General features: G+C 43.5%; 3 non-coding genes across 3 annotated transcripts; 1 reads left to right on the top strand and 2 right to left on the bottom strand.

Moving 5' to 3' along the window:
• Positions 1-5,455: 5,455 nt before the first annotated feature.
• On the top strand, positions 5,456-5,529 carry TRNAD-GUC (transfer RNA aspartic acid (anticodon GUC)). The gene has a single exon. It is a non-coding gene; the product is annotated as a tRNA-Asp (tRNA).
• A 699-nt stretch (positions 5,530-6,228) lies between these two features.
• On the bottom strand, positions 6,229-6,300 carry TRNAN-GUU (transfer RNA asparagine (anticodon GUU)). The gene has a single exon. It is a non-coding gene; the product is annotated as a tRNA-Asn (tRNA).
• Positions 6,301-10,388: 4,088 nt separating this feature from the next.
• TRNAK-UUU (transfer RNA lysine (anticodon UUU)) lies at positions 10,389-10,461 on the bottom strand. The gene has a single exon. It is a non-coding gene; the product is annotated as a tRNA-Lys (tRNA).
• Between the last annotated feature and the right edge of the window lie 6,519 nt (positions 10,462-16,980).

The raw sequence follows: 16,980 nt of genomic DNA, 5'->3' as shown, positions 1-16,980 counted from the left end.
ATGAATCCGAGGAAAAAAAGCACATTATGGCCATGACCAGCTAAAGATCACTGGCCATCTCACGACGTGGACTCGAACCACAATTTCTCCTTTTAGTAGATCGTGATTTGGTCTGTCGTCCTCCTCATTATAGTCCTCCTAGAATCCAAGGCATTTCGTCGGAATACATCCTGTCTTTGAACCTTTGTAGTCCTATGCATAGTCAGTACTATAGCTCCAATCATAGCTACTAATAAAATCAGACTAGAAACCAAAAACCAGACGGAATAGTAGGTATAAAGTAAATTGCCCAATGTTTCCAAATTAGTCCAACTTCGTACCTTTCCGGCATAAACCGTATATCTCAGAGAGGTCGTATTTCTGTGGGTTGGTAGTAATGGAATGGTTTCATTATCTAAAATGAAGAACATTTCCCACCAAAAGATCAGTCCAATAATACCACTCACTGGTAAATAGCGCAATACTTCTTCGTGAATCTCCGCTATTTGAATATTGAACATCATAACCACGAATAGGAATGAAACGGCAATAGCTCCTATATGAACTACTGGGGAGATCATAGCGGAGAAGTCGAGACCTAACAAAATAAGTAAACCAGCCGTGTCGCAAAAGACTAGGATGGGAAACAAAACGGAATGTACCGGATTTTTAGCACGTACAACCATCAAACCAGAGACCAAAGCAGGGCTCGACAAAACTGAAAGTATCATGGTACGTCGTCCTCCCTTGAAATGGAACTTGAATGCTGGAGCAAGAAGACGCATTCAAGTCGATCTATTACGACCAGCGCGGTTGTTCGTATTTCATTTTCTTCTTCCAAGCCGACGCTCTTCTTATAAAAGAAGAAAGCACTCACTGAATTACTTACTGAATCTCGTCCTACTTTTTGACCCATTTATTTTTCCTTTCTAGGTTGGTGGGCGCTTTCACCATTCAGCCATGGATGCTTTAGCGAGTGAACTAGGTTTTTATTTGAGAGCGAACTAGGTTTTTAGTGGTATTCCTTCTCGAGCTTCTATTTCTTCCGTTAAGGGAGATTCGGGAAAAGATGGAATAGGAAGACGTGTTTCCAGAACGAACAAGATACGGGTAGAGAAGGGGAAGTTAGCAAAGTTAGACAAGATTGGAATGGGCATAGGAACATGTATTGATGTACCAGATCGGCTAATACTCCCAGGTTGATGCGATGTATTCCACCAGTTGACTGGAGACTTTATTATTGGTATATCGATCGGTCCAGCACGGATTGAAATAGGAGCCGGTTCGACAGGAAGCTTTTGAAAACGCAGTGCACCCAGGTAAATAAGAAACAAGATGAATACAGAAGTTAAACGAGCATCCCACACCCGAAAGGTACCCCACATAGGCCTTCCCCGAAATCCCCCAGTCACTAACGTAAACAAAGTAGAAAAAGCACCAATTTCTGTACCGGTTCCGGAAGAGCGAAGAAAAAGGGGATGTTTTGTTAGTGGGAACAAGGAACTGTTTATAGCTGTCGCGATATAAATAACTATACTCATCCGAGCCGCAGGAACATGTACATACGAAATACGAGAATTTCCACCTTGTTGAAGATCTGGTGGTGCTACCCGAAGACTTAAATGAATAGCCATCGCTGTTAAGAACAACCGAGATCCAATGAGAATTTGCGCGTAGCTTTTTGTCTTTGACATAAAAAAATAAGGTTGTAATAACGAAACTGACATTTTTTTTCCTTGCCTTGCAAGTGGAACAAGAAAGACTATATAGTGATTTTGATTCTATAAACAATCAAAGGATTTCGCATGCTTTCCATGGAATGACGGAATTCCCCTTGCTTAGTTTTCGCTCCGCTCGTGCGCGGCACTCCTTGCTTGCGGGGCGGCATATCGGAAAAAGAAGGATTGACTTTCTATACGGGCCCGTCCCCTAACTAACGATTATGCTGCTCTCGCCTTTTTTTAATCTTTTAGCTTTGGATCATCGCTAAGTCCCATTAATTGATCATAACGATATCGTGGAAATGCTGCACGGACCCATATATATAGAAAATAAACTCGAAGTAGTAAAAAAACTACAGTTACCGCCATAGACAATGATTCATTTGTGAATGCTAAATAATAGTTGCCCATAAGAAGATCCATTATTGGGTGAATGGAGAATGGATCCAAGGGGCTCGCCAAATCAGTTACTGGTCCTAAAGAATTTGTGCTTTCCGCATCTGATAAATAATTTGGGCTCTCATAGGTCACAGCATCAGCCAATAAATCCTGTGTCAACGGCTCAGGTTGGTTTACCGATGAGCCCGACGAGGAGAGCCTTTCACTCCCCGCTGGGCCTGGGCTCCCTGCGTCATTCCCATTGGCTGGGGCAGGTCCATCTCCCTCTTTCTCTAAAAGCTCTACAGCGCGAATAAGCCCTATGTATGGGCTCTGCGCTACTGTATCCAGATTTTTACTTGCGAAAAAATCCTCTATTTCCTGCTCTATACTTTTATCAAACCGGAGTCCCATAGCAAATACATATTTTTATGCTCCCTCTACTTCAATGAAAGCTCCTCCTACTACTCCCCCTTATCCTTCTCACTCGTCGTTTCGTTGGTCTTTTATATACCCATTTTCATTCCATTTGGACCCCTGGCAAATTCGAACTTTCGTTGAAATTGTCTCTATTCATATGTATGAAATACATATATGAAATACGTATGTGGAGTTCCCGAGAATTTCATGTGATTTAGTAAACAGAATATAGATTCCATAATTGCTAGATCGATCTGTAGGGATTGATGAAGAGTGAGCTGATAATGGAATTTTTCTTCGATAAACAGGAAACTTAAGATTAAGATGCTCCGGAATGGAAATGAGGGAATGTCCACAATACCCGGATTTAGTCAGATCCAATTCGAGGGATTTTGTAGGTTCATTAATCAAGGCTTGGCAGAAGAACTTGAGAAGTTTCCAACAATTAAAGATCCAGATCACGGAATGGATACGAAATCTAGAGGCGGCAGGTAAACTAGGGAAACAGAAACTATTGTTTTTGGTGAATTATCAGTGTGCAGATGAATTTCATCCACTGCTATTGAAGAAGCTTTTAGAGGGATATCTTGTCTTGTCGGACTAAGAGCTCTTATCTCTTTCTTTTCCCACGGTAACTAGAGATTGAATAATAGAAGCCTGATTCAATAATAGAAGCCAGATTCAATATCATAAGAAAATAGAGATTGTAGCGTAGAGTCAGGCTATCCCATGTTTGCAATAACAGCTTTGGGATCTTTCCTGTTAATGATGAATAGCTTGCCTCAACAGAGAATCAGAATTCTTTTTATTCGGTATAACAACCTTAAAAACGAATCGATCTAGATGCCCCGCTCTTGCCATCTTTGATGGAATTGAATCATCAACTGACTTACTTGAGGAATAAAAAAATCTGCAGCTTTCGATTCTTGTCTATCGGATTCTATTGAGAAGAAGGGACAACCATCCATCCTCCCCGAAACTAGTTTAGTGCCTGAACGAGATTGGTGGCACTTATGACGAGAAAACAAACTCTTTCTTCTGTTCAAAAGCTAGTAGTGCCGTAGTGCCAATCTACTCCGAAGAACAAGCTTCTTTGCAAAACTACTTTCTTCTACGGAGCTACCTCCGTCTCACTCTTGTACCGAATGCTACCTGGCATAACATCCTTACTTAAATATCTTCCGCTCTCCAGACTTCAACAGTGCCATCTTCCAGTAGGAAGAGAATCTTTTCATCCTCCCACCCAACCAAGTAGGCTTCTTTTCTATAAGAAATGCTGTCGATATTTCCTGCTAAATCCTGCTTATCCAATAAGTTTCGGATATCTATATCCTGGAGTAAGAAGGATTCACCTTCTTTTTAGTGGTGTTCCTTTATAAAATTTTTTAACGTTAGGGCCCCCAATGAATGTTTTCACTAACACTTGTGATAAACTCATCATCAAAAGTAAATCCTCTTGTTCTTTGAGCCAATACACAGCTATCCCTACCGGATTATTATTTTCAATCAACTCTTCCAGCCCTAGATATCCTCTATCACACTCCATATGAACTAGCTTATACATGAAAGCAGGAAAAGCCAATTCATTTATTCTCTAATAATAAATTACCGATAAAGGGTAGTTGTTTCGTAGGGATAATACCCTTATTAATTGATCCTTACGGAATGGAAGTAAGCCCCTTCTTCATAAGATCAAGAAAGTACGAGCGTCTTTCGAAGATTGGAAAATCTCCCATACTTGGAGAGAAGCAAACCAACCGGCCGATTTGCAATTGACTATGCTTAGTAGTTGACATCTTTGGTCAACACATTTTCCCTTCCATTTTGTAAAGTTAGTAGAAGAGGATAGATCCGGTAAATTGTACATACGAATGTCAATCTTAATTTTTGTAGATTAATACACTGGTAGGGGTCGATCAGGCAAATCCCAAAGCTGACCCCCGAACAGCTGCCGGACTGCTCTACTGATCTTCTCTCTCTTCAGACTCGCTGAACCTTCTCAAAGACTCCTTTTGTACTGAGAACACAATTCACCTTCTCACAAGAAGGCAAACCTTGTACGTTGATCGAATCTTCTTTCGCATCCAGAAGAGAGGCTGTGGGCTATCCGAGAGAGTGGTTCAGGTGACTACCGGAGTCATTGATTAAGCAGGTCAGATGGGCTTAGTAGGGCTCGAACCTACAATATCACCGTTATGAGCGGTACGTTTCAACCAATTAAACTATAAGCCCAATCGGATCTCTACATGCCGGGAAGAGCGGACAGAAAGAGGAGACCTTTGCTCTATCTCCTTCTTCCTCTTCCCGGGGCCCCAGAGGGGTTCTTTGGCAAGCCCTATTAAAGAAGCTAAGTGACGAAAGTCACTCAAGTAGTGAGTTTGAGAGTGACCGTTAGGGCGACCACTTGTACTTATAGGCCTTGGCGACCTATAGTCTTGTTACGCAACACAGCTTCACTCGATTCAGTAAATCAATAGTTCAAACCAGCCCACTAATAGCTTAGATAGTGGCCCTTCCACTTTGGTATAGTTGACCCTACCTATTGACTCAAGGTAAGACCTCTGACTCAAGGTTCATAGGAAGGGGGAACCCAGACGTAGTGGGATGTAGGCTTCAGTTGTTTTGGTACTTTTTCACTACGTCTTATTATTTTTTTTGTAACCGGCTTTTCACCGGCAGGTCAGTAGGCCTTTTAGAAGGCGAACAAACGAAAGTTCTCAGCAGGCGCTAGCGCTATCTTGTTCGCTTTTGTCAACTGAAGTCGCGCGTAGCGCCAACTAACTGATAGCTGATAGAGCGCGGAGCCCCGAGTCTAAGTGAGCAGAGCCATTTCTTTCTACTGTCGTCAAAAGAAAATAAAAGTACTAAAGGCGAAGGGCATTCTGTTGTACAGCTACTTTGGTATAGTTACAAAGGTAACCGGTAGGTGACTGTTGAATCGACAGTAGTTACGAAAGGGGGAAATAGCTCAGTTGGTTAGAGTGCTGGTCTGTCACGCCAGAAGTCGCGGGTTCGAACCCCATTTTCCCCGCCCGATCTTCCTCTTCCTGCCCGACTCATTTTGTCTTCACTGGAAGCTGCTGATCCCAGCGTAGCATTCAAGACAATTGTTCCTTCTTCGGTCTCCCCCTCCACCCCCTTCGTTTGTTGTGGGTCGCGTCTCACCGCAGGCACTTAATGAATGAGTGAAGATCTTCCTTCCCCCCTTGTGTCTTACCAAGGACTGAGTTCCCACTTGTGGCGAAAAAAAAGTCTACCATCCCACCCGGCCTCCCCCCGGGGGGTGAAGGTTCCTCTCGGAGACTGCCAGTCTACAAGAAGCTGGCAGAGCTTTAGCCATTGGACCACATCCATCCATCCTCCTACCTAAACAGTGACGCCTTTTCTTGTTCGTTCTTCGAATTGCGCTAGTGGAGACTAATTCCATCCGGCTAATGAAGATACTACCCCAGTCTTCCCATTCATTCCCAGTGGATCCTTCTTATCCCTTTTCATTGAACGAACCAAACAAGCAACGGATTGAGCGCACTAGCGCGAAAGCGTTAGCACGCGCATCCGTTTTCTTGCTCCTATACGAGAGTGAGGAATAGAAATCCTACAATCAACTTCCCACTTTTGATGTCCCGTTTGACGATTCTGCTGCGTCTTTAGAAAAAAAAAGGAGAAGGACAACAGGGGTCGCTAGTCAGAAAAGCTATAACTATCAATTCGAATTCTGAATGAATCAAATCTCCCCAAGTAGGATTCGAACCTACGACCAGTCAGTTAACAGCCGACCGCTCTACCACTGAGCTACTGAGGAAGAACGGACTTAAGGAAGCTGACTCTCGTTCTTTGGACCGAAAAGAAAAAAAGTTCGTCACTTTTTCTCTTTCACATACACCGGGAGAAAGGGTGACGATAGCAATCCCCTTTGCCTCCCCGGCCGGGGAGCCCCCAGGACAAGGGGGGCGGCGGTCAACCATCAACTCTCGATATGCATATTGATCAATCGATCTCCGCGTCCTGCCAGTTCGCTAAGTAGACTCACTCTACCGAGGGGCAACTAAGGTTGGTTCCTGCCAATTCCCTTGCTGATCAGCAAGTATGAGAGAGGACTCTCTCTGTCTCTCCGAGTTTCAACTACTAAGTGAAGTTAAGTAGCACTTCAGCTATTCTAAATGTGAATAGATTCCGTTCCCCGATCAAGCAAGCAGGAGAAGGTGGTCCTTTCATCTCTCTGTCTGCTCCATGCTCTATAGCCTAAGGATCATAAGCTGGTTTAATGCTAGAAAAAAGGAGATCTGCCTAATCATTTCGGTAGATGAAGTAGTGGGAGGTCACGAAGAAAGTAAGGGGGCGTGTTAAGTTGAGAATTTCGAACATTGTAGCATCCTTTTGACGGTTGGGCTTTGAGTTGATAACTTTTAAGAACTCTTAATATGAAAATACACATCATAAAATGACGCATCGAGCGAGACCATTCTGTTTCATTGTGAATGAAAGACGTTTTCGTCCAACAACATCTACTCATATCCAGCTTCGTGTCATTTTTGAACACTGCGATCAGCAAGCAGCAAGCGGGGGAGAGTCAAGTCAAGTACAACACAGGACTGACGGGGTGGGGCGCGCCAAAGCAACCCGGGACCCCGGGGGGGTCACTACAAAAGCGCTGGCGCCTTCTTTTTCAGGTGAAAAACTACGCTTCAAATAAAGCTAAGAAAAAGAAAAGGGCTGCGCTAATGGCAAGGAGCAAGAAAAGGGGCTCGAAATCCGATAAATCGAATACCTCCTGGCTTCAGTTATGAGAGAGAACTCCAAGGCAGGATAAAGACTGAGTTGGATTCAGCGGGAATGAAACAACATTCATGGAATGAGTTGAGGCAAAACCTCCTGCTCTTTTTGAGAGTCAGGGGCAAGCCCGGCCTAGCGCTTTAAAAAGGGCTGTCTGCATTACAGGATTCACAAAATAATAGTAAAAACTAGGGGCCACGTAGACTATTCTGAGGTGGTATGCTAAATCCATGATCAACTGATGTAGCTAGTGTGACTAAAGCAGCAGCTATTGGCTTAACTGGTTCTAAACTCTCCCACCCGATAAAGGAATTGAAAGACTACCCCGGGCCACGTAGACTATTCCCTTCCGCGGACATTCTTTTTTAGTCTAGAAGGAAAGTAGCAAAGCCGAACGCAAATACACATGCAAATTGCGTCGACTAATTCATCACTGTCCAAAATGGGGATACCGCTATTCATACATGGATGGACGAGGGACTCCGCTGACAACATCAGTAGATGACTTTTCTCTTTTCTCGCGGAATGCTATTAACGTTGGAAAAAACACAGCGCTCAAACTCACCCGGAGGGTGATAGGTAGAAGCATTAGTACCTAACGGAGCGGTATCTAACCAAAAAGGGAGGTGATGTTCTTTTTATAAACAGGATGGAGCATGGCTTCCTTTCTTCTTAGATACATTTCATTCATTCCATTTCTCTATAGTTTACACCAGAACATCTTGCGAATCCTGACAGATCTCGAAAAGGGTGGGGGCACTAGAACCAAATCTACATACACATCGAAACTTCCTATCTCAGCCAAGCTAGCACCTTCATTCCACCAATGCATTGTACGACTCTCCACCCTCCGCCTCGCCTTTTCCTCCCTCATGAAATCCAAATTTCCCGCAATGAAATTCGATTTCGTTCATGTCGGGCAAAACGGCCCTGAGATCCGGGACTGGTAAAACATGGGTGCCCAATTTTATTTTCCGTGCTCCACCTTAGTGCCCTTATGAAGGCGACGGGGAGTCCTTAGCCTTTGAACCAAACTCTAGGGAACGCTCAATTGCCTGACGTCTCAACTGCAATGGTGAACTCAGTGACATACACTGAAATGGATTGCATCTATTGTTCCAAACAAGGCTGATATTAGCAGGGCAAGCCCTTCCATGCAATTTCTTGCTTCGCTCTACAGACGAAAGTGCCGGATAGTCAATGGTAACCAGAGGATCTATGGTTTTCGAGAGAAGGTAATTGGAAAAACGATTCATTCCTTTGCTTTCTTTCAGATATATATTCAATAAGATGATCTGACCTTACCTGAAAACTAGATTCATGAAGAAGCCCAAAAAGTGCCGGGCTTAGTGCAGCCCAGTTCCTAGCCAGTGTTCAGTTATTTTATCAGAGCAGTCCTCCAGTGCGAGTTCCCTTTAAGCTGCTCTCTATTTGAAGCCAAAGTCACTATTTCTATCTTTCCTGTTATTTCGTACCTAGTAGAGTAGTATATATATTATATATGGAGAATACCAAAAAGCTATCAATTACGCATAGGAGTTGTATAATAAAGGGCCCTGACTTGTTGAAGTGCTTATTTTTTAGAGAGATTGACTTTTATTTTTGACCAGTGTGGGGTTCTGCCATGGATATTCGGTCCACTCCAGAATTCCATTCATTTTGCAAACGTAACTCGATTGACTCAATTCACAAACGGCAAGGAAGTCAAAAGTTACGCTTACAGGTCGTATGACAATTGCTTCTCTTCCGGGACTACATACATCTTTTCTTTAACAACTACCATACAAGCTATTCGCTTAATACATGCTAGTAGGTAGGCTGGTGGTGGAGTATTTATTTGCGTCTTTTTTGGTCTGTCTGTATTTCGGTTTTGGGATGGTGCGAATCCATCTATCCACCATTCTTTTATCTTTCAGTAGTGTCAACCTCAGTTCTGGTTCTTTATCTTGGAATACTCTCCGTTGTCCTGGAAGCAATGCTTGAAAGAAAGCGTAAGGAAGCGTCAAATCAGTATGATGTATTGGCAAAGCCAGTAAGAAGGGAATCGAAAGTAGATAGGGACTCCCACTGTAGATGTGGTTTTATACCTTGATGAATTGGTACCTTATAGCGTAGCGAATTTACTTTTCTTTCAAAAGGATACATCAACCTGTAGTGAACCGGGCCACCGAGCTTGCTTTTACCGCTCTTACAGCTCTCTCTCTTCTTTTTTATGGGTAGTTAGGCCAGGAAAGAGAAAGAGGAATGTACCCATTTCTATTTATCCATTCTCATAGAAAGTACCAAAAATGTTTTTGAATGTATGGAGCAGTTGATATCTTCAAGAGTCAAATCCTTTTCTTGCCCCCATAAAAAGAAAAAAATCGTTACGAGCGGTCCCCTCAATCTCCAAAATGGAATTGAAAAGCTCCAATTTAAATAATGGTACCGGGCCCAGGGAAGAATCATTCTTTGAATCATCCAGATCTATCAATTTGCGAATTCAATAAAAAATGGACTGATCCTCAGAATACACCATCATCTTTCGAAGTGCGCAGTCAATACTATGTTATATGAAAAGAAACAAGTCAAAGAGTAAAGGCTTCGCCCTTCAATACCACACTTCCAATCGAAATTCCTACGAGATTGACGTTCGAAGAAAAAGACATGGTTTGATAGAAACTTGAAGTGGGTATCAAATAAGCTGGAATGAATGGTATCAATTTCTTCTTTTCTATACTGAATCTGCTTCGGTATCTCTTTCTTCCTTCCCTTCTGTAAACCAAGCAGTGACTAGCCTCTGGCACTCACTTTCCAAAGCACCAATTGACTTGCTTTCAGAACAACCCTGATCAGTTATACCAGCCACCCGTACTATGTACGCCATTCCCAACGCGGAGCGCCTTTATTTTCGTATTGAACTCCGCTAGGAAGAAAAAGTTAGACCGTAGCCTTGTCGAACAACCTCGTTTCTCGCTTTTGTCGATTGACTCGTACCGAGCCAGTCTGATCTCCTTTATACTTACCTCAAACAACGAGCGAAGTCGAGATGTTGATGAGAAAGGGGCGAGTCTCAAGGCCAAAGAGTGCTCTTTGAAGGCTACTATGCATCCTTACGAATACAAGAGTGGTTTTTTTTGGGTATAGCAGGACTTGAACCTGCGACCATTAGGTTAAAAGCCCAATGCTCTACCAACTGAGCTATACACCCGATTTTACAAGAAGAGAAGGCTTGGTGCGGAAAAGAAAAGAGGGCGGCCTGGCCCCTTTTCTTCTTATCATATCACAAGGGCGCGGCTCCGTATGGGGCTCGTACTGCGGAGCTAGTCTGGGAGTCCTTTCCACTCATTGAGGATTCTATCTAAAAAAGAAGGTCAACGGGGGAGACTACAGTAGCTCGAACTCAGACTATCTACGAAAAAGGTAAAGTCGTCTTTCCTAGGGTTCGACCGAAAGGAGCTGTGTTCTATGGTTTGACGTTGTGGAGGTCCAGCACTCTTCTAAACGAAGAAAGAGGGGATTCGCGCTACCTCCTACTCCTACAGAAGATCGATTGGCGCGAACTTCCGATCTATTCCTTATTCATTGTTGCCGACCCTTACATCATCATAAAGAGAATCAAGATATCCCAAGAACCCGGATGAATGACTAGCGCTCAAGAACAAGCAAGGGATGAGCGCACGGGAGCGACGTTGCTTGTTGCTTTATTATCACATTAGAGAAGCGGAACCTCCAAGCTCAGACATCTCGAACTCAGAAACTACCTTTCTATCCCACCCAGCTCCTCCGGCATCGGAAGCAGAACTACCTGACCGAAGGAGATAGACAGGAAGGGAAGACGGTCATACAAAGGCCGAATAAAGCTCTCTTGAAGCTGCATCTGAATAGACCTAGAGTCACTCAGTACATACGAACCCTTGAATAAATAAGAATTGAGAAGTATGAAATGTGGGCATCATAACAAAAAAAGAAAAAGACCGAACCAGTAAGACTAATGTATACTTATTTATACCTTTGAGAGGTCCACTTAGACTATTATGATTTTCTCTTTAGCTACGTAGGTTATATAAGATTCAATTCAATCTAACAAGCGGACTGGACTACCTTCGGCTACTACAAGATATTTAGAAACCAAAGAAGCTGAGCCTACTTTACGCACTTAAGGCAGCAGCAGATGAGGAAGAAATGGGCGATGATAAAGGGCGCCCCTTGGCACTTCCTGTGGGGGAGTCTGATTGATCCAATCACGACGAATGATGTCAACCCCCTCTTTTGCGCCTAACTTGACTCTGATTCCCCCACTATGAGAGCTGATCCAGGGGCTAGTTCGGCCTCACTTGTCGGAGACTGAACTACCGCTCGCTTACTTGCTGATCAAGGAGGTCATTTCCACTTACTCTAAGCATAGAAGGAAGAAGATTGAAAAACTAACAAACAAATTGTCTTCAGCCCTACTTACTTACTTATAGGCTGACTTGGCCCAGGAAACAAGGTTCTATTAGGCTTGCAGGGCTGCTGCTCTTTGAAAGACGAGGTCTAGTGGAAGAAGCGGGTCGGGCAAGTTGAGTACTCAGATTCGGCGCTTGCTTGACATCTCTCTTTGAATCTGAAACCTGACATGACCATTGATTCCGCCTCCATTGCTGGAAAGGATAACGATGGATCTTTAGCTAGCTCATAGGCAGAGGAAAGGTATAGTCTCGTTAACAGATAAGGAAAAGTGGATCCGCTACTAAATACGTTGTGGAGCCGTGTTCTCCGGGGTAAATACTGGTTTGAGGGTTCTTGGGATGGGTTCTATGTTGCTGCCCATTCATTTCCTATTAATAAGGAGATATGTAAAGCCAGTCATTCTATTAAAGAGAACTTCCAGTGGCGGATTGGAGATGGTAATTCGGTGCGATTGTTATAAGACCCTTGGCTCGGTGGGACTGCATTGAATAGAAGGCCTATTCCTATGAACATGTCAGAGCTGTTGGAAGGTTTGTCTCTCTCCCACTATCTCATTCCTAATAGGGATTGGCATCTTAGTTTATTAGCTTTTTTTCTCCCTGATGAGGTGGTGCGAGAAATTTCAGCTGTACCAATTTCTAGAAGCATCTGTTTTGATACTTTGACATGGGGGTGGTGCATAAGGGGAAGCAGCCACCTATTCTTTTTGGTAGACCATTTTCAAATACTGCTAATGCTTATATCAATTGCAGGTCGGGAGCCATGGAAATTTATTTTGGCGTTCATTGCTCTCTTCACTGACTCGACTGAAAAAATCTTTTTTGATAAGCTCTTTCGAAGGCCAAAGCTACTTTCCTTTTTAAAGGCAGACCGATAGTAATGGCCGGGTCCCATCTCTAGGATTAAACGATCATCCTCGTTGTTTTACATTTGGAAAAAAAAGGGGTTTCTCCTTGTCGGCCTAGAATGGGATGATCTGCTACATTTGCTTTTACTGGGTGATCTTACTGATGAGATAAGCTCGTTCAGCAAGCGGGATGCAGTTGAGAAGCTATATAGTTGTGCTTGGTCCTGGCTGTCTGAGATGTGTATCTTGTGATGAACAACCAGACTTCTCCCTGTGTTTCAGTGATTTGCTCATAGGTGCGAAGCGGGGTTATTTGATTGAAAAGTGTAGTGTGGTCCTGGCTAGAAGGTCAAAGACTTACTTTGGTTTTTCATATTATCATATAGAAAGAAACATAGCGTAGCGATTCGTACGCGTTGCGTCTTAGACATCCGAGCTCCTGGCTCATCAGAAGGTAGGCTAGCTAAACTATATCCTTAACACATGCATGTCCAAAGAGATGGCGATGGCAGTCTCTCTCTTTAAAATCGAGATTGTGTGGGTGTTCAGTATCACACAGTGGTTGGTGTGGTGAGGGAGTGGAAAAGCTAAAGAGGTTGCCGTTCATATATCGGTCTAATAAGTGATCGAGTTCCGTTAAAGGCCTATGGTTTAACACCGTGCCTTTCCACTTTTCCGAAGTGGTATGCTTAACCGCATCCAGTTCTCTATTTTCGTTTATAGTTTATCTGTGTTCAGTCAAATCTGCGAACTCGACTAGATATTCTGCACATTCCAGTTTACCTTTTTAAATCTTTTTTTTAACGCCCCGAGCTACTACTCTGTAGATTAACTAGTGTCTCCGATTGCTTGGATGAACAGAGCTCTCTTCTCTCCCAATATGTTTATTTGACGGAGTCTAGTGCGTATTCATTTTCTTCAGGTCTTGGATTCAAAAGGTTTTTTCCGGTGTAGGATTCTTCCTACCCAAGTTTGGCCATTGAAGAATGAGTCGAGCAGTCGTCCGCATAGCCTACCCTGGGATTGAGCTTATGAGTAAGGAAGAGACGAATGGTTACGTATCCTAATCTAGTAGCAGGATCGACAGTGAAAGTCCTTTTTCACCCAAGCAAAAGACGGACCTGAGAGTGCGCTCTATGCGGCAGAGAATGACCATGTTGAGGAAGAACGGAGCGAAAAGACCATAAGGCCCATTCTCAACGTCCATTCTACTATGATCACATCGACGTCATATTTCGAATCCTTCTTTGCTTGTGGGACTCCGACCCTCTGAAACTCTCCTTTCCTGATCCTTTGCTTTACATCACCTGTCCTCTCGTTGTAGTCAAGGGAAGAAGAAGATTGGTGTGATAAGCCAGGCAAGACGTTGGTATGAAATACCCTAAGTAAAGAAGGCATGCCCGAGCAATGAAAGAAACCTCTCAACTACAGCTTTGTGAGCCCAAAATCTGCAATCTTAGGTACAAAATCACTCCCCAACCAACCCACCGAACTAACTCCATACGTTCATCATTCTGTACGCCTATCTTAACAAAGGGCTAGCCAGACCCTCTAAACTAAGTGTCTCTTCGCTAGAAAAAAGTCAGTCCTGATCAAAAGTAGTCCTATATGAAGGTTCAGTCTCTTTGCCCTCTGTACCGTACTCCGGTATTGTTGCATATGAAGCTCTTTTACAAAAAATAGGGTAAAACGTGTAGTATGCTACAAGCCTATAAGTTCTACCTAGTTGGCTGGTAGAGGTATTTCCAAAGTTCATCCTTTATTTAGCCCGACACGTCCTTTCTGCTAGTTAACTGTTCGCATTGCTACTGTCAAAGAGCCCAAGAGAGAAGAAAGAGTAGCTTGTAGAGCTGGGAAAATGTGCCGAAGAGAGTGGTTTAGGCTTCCGGGCTCACAGACTTTGCTAACTAAATCCCAGGGGAAGGCTTACTAAATAGAGGAGTAAAATAGGGAAAGGCTGACTAAAAGGAGAAAGGTAACTTTCAACCCGGTCAAAAGATCTCACTAGGAAGAAAGGGGGAGTGAAAGAGTAGAATACCCACCTACATGAGAAACTAGACTGACTGGCAAAGAGGGTTTTCTAAGGACATCCTTGAGTACCAATGTGCATACTCTTCCTTTCCTGTCTACTTGGTTAGAGAAAGGAGCTATTACGTCGACCATCATCAATGAAAGAGCTAATTCTCGGCTTCATGCTTGGCTTTTTCAAATACCGGGTAAGGTTCTCTCCACTGAGGGGGCTAAATAAAGTAGAAAACGGAACTAGGTCTACTTCCTCGCTTTAGTCTCCTTTTCTTTTCCTAGCTTTTTCACTCCACTGGGCTGAAATGAGTTGAAGGAAGGTACGAACGGTAAAGAATTGAATTGAGAGGAACTATATGAATCTCCAGAGGAGAAAGCAAGAGAGCTTACATTTCAACTAGCTGCCAAACAAAAAGAACTGTAGGGCGACCAGCCTCTTAGACGAGCATGAACTGAGACAGGACTTCAAATCCTGAAGTGGATTCGAACCCAGGGCCTTTGGCGAGTTCGGAGAACAATGAGTTATAGTAGAGGAAACCTGATCCTAGTCTTTGAAGCAATTAAGCTTTAGGGTTAGGGAATGACTCCTCAACTCGGTTCTTTTAGGGGCACCGCTTCCATGGCGTGCTGAAGGCAAAAAGCCGGAAACGCACGAAGAGAAGACTATTCTATATAATATGAAAAGAAAGAAGTCTCTTTCCACACTCGTAACCTAGAAAAGGTGTAATTAATGGGAGTCGATACAGATTGGGTGTAGTGAAGAATCGAGATGCCATGTAGAACAAAGAGGCGCTGGTCTGGGCCTATTTACAAGCGAACCCGCTCTATGACGGCTAAGTTACATGCACACCCCCATTTTGAAGGCTTAGTTACACGTATAATAGTCTGCTTGCTCTCATGTTTAGCTGTGTACCCATTTTGGGGCTTTACTCTTTCATGATGGAACGAGGAGCTTGAGTTGATTTGCGGCAGCAGCGGCAAGCTTGTGTCGACTGCAGACAACTTGAATCCGTTAGCAACGGTAGTGCGAAGCAGCTTGAACTGACTTGTTCTAGCCATTGGCCGGCTCCAGTCGACTTGAACTAGCAAAGAGAAGCTCATGTCGACCCGCGGGGGCAGTAACACGTTCACGTTGACTCTTGTCAGTCTCAAGCCTGAACTGCACATATTGAAACTTCAAGAAAGCTCAAACTCGATGAGTGCTAATTAAGCATAATTCAAGTCAGGCATGCCAGTATGAAGAATCAAAAAATTGCAAATTTGCTGGTTCAAAGAAAGTTCAAACTGACCTGTCCCATCTCAACAAGTTTCTATTTGACAGACCCCAACCAAAAGGAACCTGGATTAGCTTTTTTTAAACCTTGAAAAGAAATTCAACAAGATTGGACGTGGCTTAGGCTTTTCGTGCACTAACACATGTCAAGACTGGTACAGCTTTTTCTTTTCCTGTATTAACTCGTGTCACTCATGCACATGTACTAATCAGTTAATACATTCAAACACATGAAAAATGAAACAGATTCAATAGAAGAACTCACAGCCAAAACAAGCGAAAGAGGAAGGGCGGAACATGGATTGCCTTTTTTTCCTAACTATCAGAAGGTCGTTGCTGTCTTTTTCGCATTGGATTTCTTTCACGAGACTCGGAAATCAAGAGGATGGGAACGACTACTGCTCAAACGCATCGGACTGAAAAGGAGGGAGACTCTCAACCAGAGCCGTTAGCAGAGGAAATCTTTCTGCCTGGATCTGGAAAGGTCCGTGCCGACGACTTCTGTCACAATCCAGATCTTAAAACGACAATATGCATTTCTCAAGACTGAATGATATTCTCGTCTTTGAGAGAAATCTTCGTGCTTATCGATTTCCTTACTTGGATGATTTGGCAGTTACACTATCAGTTTCATCCATAGCTGATCGATATACATCTCGGGCAGTACGAACGAACGACTTCCAATAGAGCGTCGATCTATCCAAATTTAGATAGAACGGAAATAGACTTGTAAGGAACAGCCGTCGAGGCAGTACGACCAGTAGCCTATGGCACCAATAAAAGACAGGAAGGGACTAGATAGACTTTGAATAGCTCAAACCCGAAAGAACACACGTTTTGCGAATCGACCGAACCAGATGAAATGCCATTGAAGGAACGTTGAATGCGATAGGGGCGGTAGTATCTACATCCCATCTGATGATGAAATTTATCCCAACGGAAGCAGGAGTGGGAGTAGAGTCCGGTCACCATAAAATGGCGAGGTTATGTTATTTGATGTCTCTGAAGGGGAAGAAGGGGCTTGTGGCAGCAGTTGAGAAGGAAGAGGTGATATAAGAGGATCCATGGGACGAACCGAGAGAAGGCGAAAAGGTAAACCGTTAGACCCCCGAAGCCAAGCAGAAGGAAAAGAAAAT

Source organism: Oryza sativa, chromosome 12 (genome assembly GCF_034140825.1).
Source record: "Oryza sativa Japonica Group chromosome 12, ASM3414082v1".
Lineage (NCBI taxonomy): Eukaryota > Viridiplantae > Streptophyta > Magnoliopsida > Poales > Poaceae > Oryza > Oryza sativa.
This window is presented reverse-complemented; position numbering and strand designations above follow the sequence as displayed.